At 39.6% G+C, this 10,135-nt stretch overlaps 1 long non-coding RNA gene across 1 annotated transcript; it reads right to left on the bottom strand.

The window, feature by feature from the left end:
• Nucleotides 1-2,454: 2,454 nt before the first annotated feature.
• LOC134738165 (uncharacterized) lies at nt 2,455-9,789 on the bottom strand. Its single transcript, XR_010123776.1, has 2 exons — nt 9,366-9,789; nt 2,455-2,649 (listed from the first exon to the last, which is right to left on the bottom strand). It is a non-coding gene; the product is annotated as an uncharacterized LOC134738165 (long non-coding RNA).
• Nucleotides 9,790-10,135: the final 346 nt, after the last annotated feature.

Genomic DNA, 10,135 nt, shown 5'->3' with positions numbered 1-10,135 from the left:
GCCATGCCAGGACTCTTAATTTCTGCATTTCCTGACAATGTGTGCGTGAATGGGCTCTATTTTATTTCCTGCCTTGCCTGCCATTGTATTAAGAAAACCATGAGTGAGTTTTCACATTGTATTCAGAGCCAGCGTATCCCGTCTCCTTCCTTGTCAGCTGCCTGCCCTTTCTCCACCTCCTTCTGTGTACTTTCTTGGGTTGAAACATCTTTCTTTCTTCCTTAATACATCCTCATCTCCACTTCCCTGAGTCGTTTTTATTTACCCTATAATCATTTTCTCCACCAGTTAATAAACTGTTTATTTATTTCCCTATGCAGCGGGTAATGTGGTTTCAATGTGCTTCCTGTCATCCGCCTAAAAGCTGTTATTAAGTTGTGTACTAACAGTGCCACTTTTCTGAGGGTGCTTCTTCATCCCGCTGAGAAGCCTCCAACCGGGTTGCAAAGGGCCTTGCCATTATCTGCTCAGGCCCTACTTGTTCACACAGAGAATAAGTGGAGCAATTCAAGCTCTCTTAAAGTCAGACAAATACAAGCCTCCCCTTGCTGCCTTCATGCATGACTGGACCTACTGTGTGTCTCCTGTTCTCATCTCTATCTGATTCATCAGCAATAACTTGAGGACAGTCAAGACTGCTGAGTTCACATGGCTGCAAACTTTATTTTCCAGGCCATCTTCGGTAAGCCTTGGATAAAATGGCCAAGCCAACTGAATGATAATCAAAATGCATTTTTTTTTTTCTGCTGCACTTTTTGCTTGGCGTTGTGCTTGAATGACAGTCATACATCAACTGTGGCCCCCCAGGACCATATGGTGAGTCCATTGCTGTGGCTCTTAGACTTGTTTCATCTACTATTTTCCCTGAAGAGTTTGATTTTTTGACATTTTTTAATATCCAGAGCAATATATGTGAGTCATATGCAAATTAAAAATTGCAGAAAATTAGAAAATAAAATGCATCCCTAATCCCACCATCCAGACATAACTACTCTGGTGATTTATTATATCTACAATTAGAGATAGATACACAAGGATATATAGTAGTGAGGTGTGTGAGGGGTGTGTGTCTGTGTTTTATACACTTTTTTATTACAAAACTAAAATCATATCATACATAAAATTTTGTAATATGCTTAACATGTCATGAACATATTTTCTTTTCCTTTTTTTTTTTTCTTTTTTGAGACAGAGTCTCACTCAGTTGCCCAACCTGAAGCTCAATGGCATGATCTCAGCTTACTGCAACCTCCACCTCCTGGGTCAAGTGATTCTCCTGCCTGAGTCTCCCAAATAGCTGGGGTTACAGGTGTGCGCCACCACACCTGGCTAATTTTTGTATTTTTGTAGAGACAAAAATATCTCTATTTGCCAGGCTGGTCTCAAACTCCTGACCTCAGGTGATCTGCCTGCCTCGGCCTCCCAAAGTGCTGGGATTACAGGCGTGAGCCACTGCGCCTGGCCATCATGAACATCTTTTCATGCCAATGAACATTTGTCTGTTTCAGTTTTAACAGCTAAATAATACCTTATTATATCAATGTAGCAGAATTTTCTTTAACTGGTTTCCAGTTCTTGGTTGTTTTGGTTGCTTCCAACTTTTCATTTTATATTCAAAAATAAAGCTACATCATCATGCACAACCTTATATTTTCCCTAATATAAATTCTTCCGAGTGGTATATGGAGTTGAAAAAGACACATTTTTGAGGTTGTAGAAACATCCTGCCCAATTACCAACTCTCCTGCCCTCACTGTCTCCTATAATTTTTCCCAGTTTACACATTCCCCATTTGCTGGAGTGTGCCCATTTCTACTCACCCTGAGATTTTTGAGTCAGTAGGAATTTTGTGGTCCAGAGACAGATCTGGACAGGTTCTTGGGCAGACAAATAGCATGTGTCTGGGATCCGGAAATCTAAGACTAACTCTGTGTGACAGTAGATAGATCACAAATCTACAGCACTGTGTTCAGGAGCCCTCAAATAGTGCCTGGAATCCCACCATCAGAATACTACCCATTCTTCTGAGCCTGCCCAGACTTTGCCTGGCCCATGCATGATGCCTTCCCTGTTCCCCTCCTTCTTTCCTGACCATCTTTGTTTTTGTGGCACGTAGACCTTGTGTGATGTTCCAGCATTGGATTCTTCACCCATTTCTTTCAATCTCTGTATTTATGTGTGCAGATGCTGCTTCTCCACCCTTAACTAACTTCTTTAGGAAGAAGAATGTTTCAGGTTCTTCTGTAAATTCAACCTTGCCTGGCATCTGACAATGCATACTGCAGGTGACAGATACTTGCTTATCCAACTAACTTTCAGACTAGACCACAGACTTTTCCTTTAGGTATTGCTTAGTAGGCATTTCCAGGAAGTTACATAAGTTCGAGTAAAATGGCATGGATGGGAAGGGTGTTTTCTTCACAATTTCTAGAACATACAGCCGAGTGCTGAGCCTTTTTCGAAGCCTTCAGAGAAATGCATTGCATTGTTTATTATCCCCACAAGGAGTCATATAGCTTGCTATTTTCAAGCTGTGTTACATGGAAAATCGAAGCTTAAATCAAGTTTGCTTCTTGTTTTTTCTCAGCTCCAGTCTCTTGATTTTATTTCCCGAGTTGGAATTAGTAGGTGGAAGGGAACATGCATAACCTGAGTGAAGAAAATAGGATAGACTGTTTACTAGGGTAACTGATGCCCAAGGAGGGCTTGACGTCTTTTCAGACACCTCCTCCCATCATTAACTTAGATTATTCTTCCCACAGCTCTTGGGCAAGCTACAGCAGAGACAGTTTCCCCTAATTTGAATGCTAATCCCCAGGTTGCTTGGAATTATGTTCAAATAATTTCCTTAACCTTCTCTAATGGTGCGTGCCTTTCAGTTTCCTTGAGTCTTGATACTATTCAGTTGGGTTAAGAGGAGAGAGTTGTGGGTGATATTAAAAAGCGTTGTTAAGGTGGGGTGGTGGCTACAACTTGATAGTAATTTGATGTAGTAATAGTACTGTGGGCCATAGATGTGTGTAGATATAGAAATAGCTGAAGATATTGAAGTGGGAGCTCATCCCCACCCATACTTCTCTACAGTGACAATTGTCTGAGAGGCCTAGGACTGTGCAGAAATGGGGGGAGAGACTGGAAAAAGGGAGGAGTGCGGCTATCTCCCAGGTCAGCCTTTGGGATCAACTGATTGATCAAGGTTTGTGATTTATTAGTTGGAAACAGCCACACTCAAGTGCTTAGCATTGATGGATATTTTTTTCATTACATTTCAAATATAGAAAATGGTCCTTTCTGAATGAGGAATCTGGGGGCATTTTAGTCATTAGTCATGTGAAACGTTCTTTTTCTCCTGGTGTTACAGAGAGAAAAAATGACAAGAAGTACCATGCATTCCTTGGTCTGAATTGCTTGTATATGTAACAAAGTGAAATGCTCAAATTCAGTAACTTTACTGGCCTTAGGGTTTGCTTCTTTTTCTATTTCCTATTTTTGTTTTAGTAGCCTTGTTGTATTCAAATCTTTAATTTTGTGAGAACTAAGGATAATTGAATGCATGATGTGCTGGGTACATATGTGTACACGTTAACTCTCCAGTGGGTCCCTGTGGCACCTATAATAAAACTTAATCCCCTATCATGGTTCAAAGAAGTGCTCAATTAATGTTTGATTATTGAACTGAGTGGGATAAGGCAATAAAAGCTCAACTCCACATGAATGGAGGCAGATATTCCAAAAACTGAGGAATTTCAAAGCGTCGATTTATCTTCACATATGCTGGCGTAAGACAGATACACTTAAGATTCATTCTGCTATGTGACCTGGTTGCAACCTTGGCCTAATCTGAGGCTACTCTCAGAAGCCATGTACCTACAGCTGGGTGATTTGAAGAGTCATTGTCCTCCTGCTCTGATAGGGTACATTGGATTATAGATCTGTCATGAATTTCCAGTTGACCTGTATAATTTCCAGTTGCACTGACTGTCAGAGAGTTGGCTGCTCCTGCAAATGAACTCAAGTTTAAAGTTCTCAGGGCTAATTTAGTTGAGCATTTCGTAAGGTTTCTTATGGATTCTGTTATGATAGTTATAGTATTGGAGGTAGTGGTGGTAATCATGGTAACTGTGATAGTTTGTGAAAGTGGTAGGTGCAGCAACAGCGGCTACAGATTGCAGTTTACTCAAGCTTTCTCCTGCATTATCTCATTTATTCTTCTAAAAACCACAGGGGATAGGAGTTATTTTTCTCACTTCAGATAAAGCACTTGAGACACAGAGAGGTTAAGGAACAAATCTAAGTTGACTTAGGACTGTATATTGTAAAGTTTGAACTTGATGTTAGAATTTTGACCTTGATATGGTTTGGATGATTGTCTCCTCCAAATTTCATGTTGAAATGTGATCCTCAGTGTTGGAGGTGGGGCCTAGTGGGAGTTGTTTGGGTCCTAAGGGTAGATCCCTCTTGAAGGGCTTGGTGCCACCCCCACAGTACTGAGGAAGCTCTTACTCTATTAGTTCACACGAGAGGTGTTTAAAAGAGCCTGGCATTTCTCTTGCTCCCTCTTTTGTCAGCCATGTGACACGCCTGCTCCCCCTTAGCCTTCCACCATGAGTAAAAGCTTCCTGAGGCCTCACCAGAAGCCAGGCAAATGCTGGTGTTATGCTTGTATAGCCTGCAGAACTGTGAGCCAAATAAGTCTCTTTTCTTTATAGATTAGCCGGTCTCAGGTACTCCTTTATAGCAATTCAAAATGGACTAACACAGGACTCATATACTCTTTATTCTGGGACAACATAGGAAGCTGGCAAATGGCATCCTTCAGGGAGCAGGTCTGTTTACCAAGAGCTGGTGGGCAAATGTGGTGGTTTTTCAAGAGATGTATGTCTGTGGGTTGAATTACAGCTTGTCTGAGGTACAAACTGCTCCCTGCAAAAGGGACTTGGAATCATTAATATCTCAGAGAATACATATGAAAAATAAAATGCCTTCAAAATATAGATGCATATGCACACGTGCACACACACATACAAACAGACCTACCTCATCACCTTTTAGAGGCACGACAAACTTATTTAAGCATCAAAAGCTTATTTTAAACATTTTAAAATTATACTTTAAGTTCTGGGGTACATGTGCACAACATGCAGGTTTGTTACATAGGTATACATGTGCCATGTTGGGTTTGCTGCACCCATCAACTTGTCATTTACATTAGGTATTTCTCCTAATGCTATCCCTCCCCCAGCCCCCCACCCCCTGACAGGCCCCAGTGGGTGATGTTCCCCTCCCTGTGCCATGTGTTCACATTGTTCAACTCCCACTTATGAGTGAGAACATGCGGTGTTTGGTTTTCTCTTCTTGTTTCCTTTGCTGAGAATGATGGTTTCCAGTTTCATCCATGTCCCTGCAAAGGACATGAACTGATCCTTTTTTATGGCTGCATAGTGTTCCATGGTGTATATGTGCCACATTTTCATTATCCAGTCTAATATTGATGGGCATTTGGGTGGGTTCCATGACTTGGTTATTGTAAACAATGCTGCAATAAACATACTTGTGCATGTGTCTTTATAGTAGAATGATTTATACTCCTTTGGGTATATATCCAGTAATGGGATTGCTGGGTCAAATGGTATTTCTAGTTCTAGATCCTTGAGGAGTTGCCACACTGTTTCCCAAAATGGTTGAACCAATTTACACTCCCACCAACAGTGTAAAAGCATTCTTATTTCTCCACATCCTCTCCAGCATATGTTGTTTCCTGACTTTTTAATGATCCCCATTCTAACTGGTGTGAGGTGGTATCTCATTGTGGTTTTGATTTGCATTACTTTAATGACCAGTGATGATGAGCTTTTTTTCATATGTTTGTTGGCTGCATAAATGTCTTCTTTTGAGAAGTGTCTGTTCATATCCTTCACCCACTTTTTGATGGGGTTGTTTTTTTCTTTTAAATTTAAGTTCTTTGTAGATTCTGGATATTAGCCCATTGTCAGATGGATAGAATGCAAAATTTTTCTCCCATTCTGTAGGTTGGTTGTTCACTCTGCTGATAGTTTCTTTTGCTGTGCAGAAGCTCTTTAGTTTAATTAGATCCCATTTGTCTATTTTGGCTTTTGTTGCCATTGCTTTTGGTGTTTTAGTCACGAAGTCCTTGCCCAAGCCTGTGTCCTGAATGGTATTGCCTAGGTTTTCTTCTAGGTTTTTTATGGTTTTAGGTCTTACATTTAAGTCTTTAATCCATCTTGAGTTAAGTTTTGTAAAGGGTGTAAGGAAGGGATCCAGTTTCAGCTTTCTGCATATTGCTAGCCAGTTTTCCCAGCACCATTTATTAAATAGGGAATCCTTTCCCCATTGCTTGTTTTTGTCAGGTTTGTCAAAGATCAGATGGTTGTATATGTGTAGTATTATTTCTGAGGCCTCTGTTCTGTTCTGTTGGTCTCTTTATCTGTTTTTGTACCAGTACCATGCTGTTTTGGTTACTGTAGCCTTGTAGTATAGTTTGAAGTCAGGTAGCATGATGCCTCCAGCTTTGTTCTTTTGGCTTAGGATTGTCTTGGCTATGCAGGCTCTTTTGTGGTTCCATATAAAATTTAAAGTAGTTTTTTCTAATTCTGTGAAGAAAGTCATTGGTAGCTTGATGGGGATGGCATTGAATCTATAAATTACTTTGGACAGTATGGCCATTTTCATGATATTGATTGTTCCTATCCATGCACATGGAATGTTCTTCCATTTGTTTGTGTCCTCTTTTATTTTGTTGAGCAGTGGTTTGTTGTTCTCCTTGAAGAGGTCCTTCACATCCGTTGTAAGTTGGATTCCTAGGTATTTTATTCTCTTTGTAGCAATTGTGAATGGGAGTTCACTCATGATTTGGCTCTCTGTTTGTCTGTTATTGGTGTATAGGAATGCTTGTGATTTTTGCACATTGATTTTGTATCTTGAGACTTTGCCGAAGTTGCTTATCAGCTTAAGGAGATTTTTAAACTGAGGTGACGGGGTTTTATAAATATACAATCATGTCATCTGCAAACAATTTAACTCAAGATGGATTAAAGACTTACATGTAAGACCTAAAACCATAAAAACCCTAGAAGAAAACCTGTTTTCCTAATTGAATACCCTTTATTTCTTTCTCTTGCCTGATTGCCCTAGCCAGAACTTCCAATACTATGTTGAATAGTAGTAGCAATGTTTCAAAAATGAGTTGGAACTTATCCTGCTTTCTGAAACAGAATGTATTAAACTAGTCTTCAATTTTGTGAGGGCAGGAATAGTGTCTGTTTTATTCCTATTACATCTTTAGTACCTAGCGCTGTGTCTATTATACAGTACGTGTTCTATAAACATTTGTTGAATGAATCCATGAATAAACCAAAAATCACATCTAAATAGAACATAATAAAGTGTAAAGCAGTTATTGTGTTTTTGATGATCTCATATCAAGTCAGTGGAGAGCTTGAAGTGTTTGTGGTCCATCTCCATCTTCACTTTGTCTTTTTTTAAAACTCATCACTCTTCCCTGGATCTTTGTGGAAGCACTTATTTAGCCATAAATCCACAGTTTCTAAACTCAGCTAAATCCAAGTTAAGATCCATCTAAACCCCATCTGATTTGTGTGGCCTTCTGCACTTTGGATTATTTTTCTAAGTAAAAGGAAACCATTTGCTTGGTGACAATCCACTGATTTAAATATACCTTCAGGTATGGATTTCCCATAAACTCAATAACCAGCCCAGCCTATTTGTTTGGCTTTTAATTTTGAAATTTATTAGCTCTTTTGAGCCATTCACAGATTCTCCCCACCTTAAGTTATTGTCATAACATGTTTTCTTCGTCCATCTCTGAGTCATTCAGAACTGTGAAAATTCTGTTTTACCACTTTAATTACAGAACTGGTTGAGAATGTATTCTTTTGTTTGGCAGTATTACCAACTCTCTCTATTTGTTTATGGCTCTTTGAGAAAGCCATTTTAATAAGGTCAGATTTGCAATTTAAATGAACTTTAATATTTCTTGCAAAGTCTAGGGCTGCTTATTTATGCGAGGGGTGAACATGGTGGAAATTTATGGTTTAAAAATACATTGTCCTGTTTTCTTTTCCAAATGGTGCATCTCAGGTGATAAACGCTTTTCTCCAGGAAAGGGCAGAAAATCCTAATCAGGGAAATAAATCATGACTCTAAATGGTGTTTTTAATACTGTATTTTTCTGCTTCTCCCATTAAAATCTCTTCCCCGAGCCCCTATTGTATTCTTAAGTAAATATCACTCAGTCACTATCAAATGGGGTGAACTCTTTGTTCTGCTTCTCTCCTTATAACACACAAACAAACAAGCAAAACCAAAAGGAAGGCAATTCCCTGAGCTTTAATGAGTGACTATCTGTTGAATTTAGCTAATCATACTTGATAAAAAGAGCTTTAGGCAAAGAATCAAGCCCTGTACATTTACCCATCAAAAGAATCTGTAACTGAGAGTGTCAGGCAGGCCACTTTACGTTTGAATCCCTTCAACACAGTTTTCTCTAGGAGGGGTGGATGTTAGATAAATTCTTTTGTTAATTTGCTGAGATGTTGTTTTTTGGTTGGAGTGCTATCCTTTCCCTGGCTTGAACTCTGCTGTCCGCTTAATAAGAGCTCTAAAGATACTTGTTGGAAACACAATGAAGAATAAAACAAGGGTTAGAAGATTGGAAGGAAACTAAGTAGTGAGGTTTTCAGCCACCCATGTTGCAATATTTGACAACCTTGGAATAGGATGACTTTCATGTATTTTTTAAAGCAAGGTAAGACTAAGATTAGAGATGAGTTATATAATTTTTCTGTTGTCTTGAAAGATACAAATTCGTCTGCAGAGACATAAGTCTACCAGCAGCTAAATCTCAATGAAATGATAATCACTTATTCCTCTTCCTTCCTTCTCTCCTTCCTTCCCTCCCTCCCTCCCTCCTTCCCTCCTTCCCTCCTTTCTTTTTCTCTTTCTTTCTTTCCTTATTTCTTTCTTTCTCTCTCTGTCTTTCTTTCTTTCTCCCTTCCCTTCCCATCCCTTCCCTGCCCTTCCTTCATTTCTTTCTTTCTTTCTTTCTCTTTCTTCTTTCTTTTTTCTTTCTTTTCCTCCCTCCCTCTCTCTCTTTCTTTCTTTCTTTTCTTTTCTTTTCTTTTTCTTTCTTTCTTTTGTCTCTGCTTCCCTACCTCCTTTCCTTTCAACAAATTACGATATTCAGTTCTACCTATGTAAAAGACTCCTTGTTCTTTTGAGCTAGGTAACCCTCAGTCTACCATCTTGTCTCTCTCCTTCCTTGCACAGCCATGTCTCATAAAGGAATAGCCTCAATTTCCACTTATATTTCCCCACCTCACACTTACTCTTCAATCCAAACAACCTCCATGTCCACTTTGACATTTTGCTGAAAGTCTTCCTGCCAAGTTTGGCCAGACTCTCATAGTTGAAAATCCAATGGACACACTCTCTTCTTGGTTTGTGTGACTTCTCTTGACAATAGGCCTTGTTTTCCCCTTCCCCCTTCCTTACACTTGTTCTCCCCACCTATTATGTTTTGGTCTTACTCATGAATCTGGCTATTTCTTCATAGTTTCTTTCAAGAAGAAAGAAACATTAAATTTTGAGACCTTAAATATTGGTGTTTCCCAAGGTGTTCCAGTATCTTCTGCCCCTCTCACCCATATGCTTTCCTTAGTGACCTCATTCGTGCTCAGGGCTTTTGCTTACATGCTGCAGGAGAAGTAGTACCATGTAGAATCTGAGCTGTGGTGAGACAGGATTCCCACTGGTTCCCATGGTTGCCACCTTTATGATTCCCACTGGTTCCCATGGTTGCCACCTTTATGAAAGACCCACAAATCCATTCACCCAATTCACCAAAAGAACTCCTCAGAAACCTGAGTTCTAATCCCTTTCCCTCACTTACCTCATATCCAGTTAATAAGTCACCACTTTCTGGCTCCTTACAACCTTTCAAATACAACTCCCCTTCCCCATTCCTCCTGTCCTTGTCTTAGTCCTGATTATTTATTCTCACCTAGATTCCTCCCTACTTCCAATGAGGTCTCTAGTTGCAGAGCCATCCTCCACCTATATCTAGCTAGAACTTTTGAAAACATGAAATCTGGACACT

Source organism: Pongo pygmaeus, chromosome 15, assembly GCF_028885625.2.
Source record: "Pongo pygmaeus isolate AG05252 chromosome 15, NHGRI_mPonPyg2-v2.0_pri, whole genome shotgun sequence".
NCBI classification, from domain to species: Eukaryota; Metazoa; Chordata; class Mammalia; order Primates; family Hominidae; genus Pongo; species Pongo pygmaeus.
The sequence above is the reverse complement of the archived record's forward strand: the minus strand, read 5'-3'. Positions and strand labels throughout refer to the sequence as shown.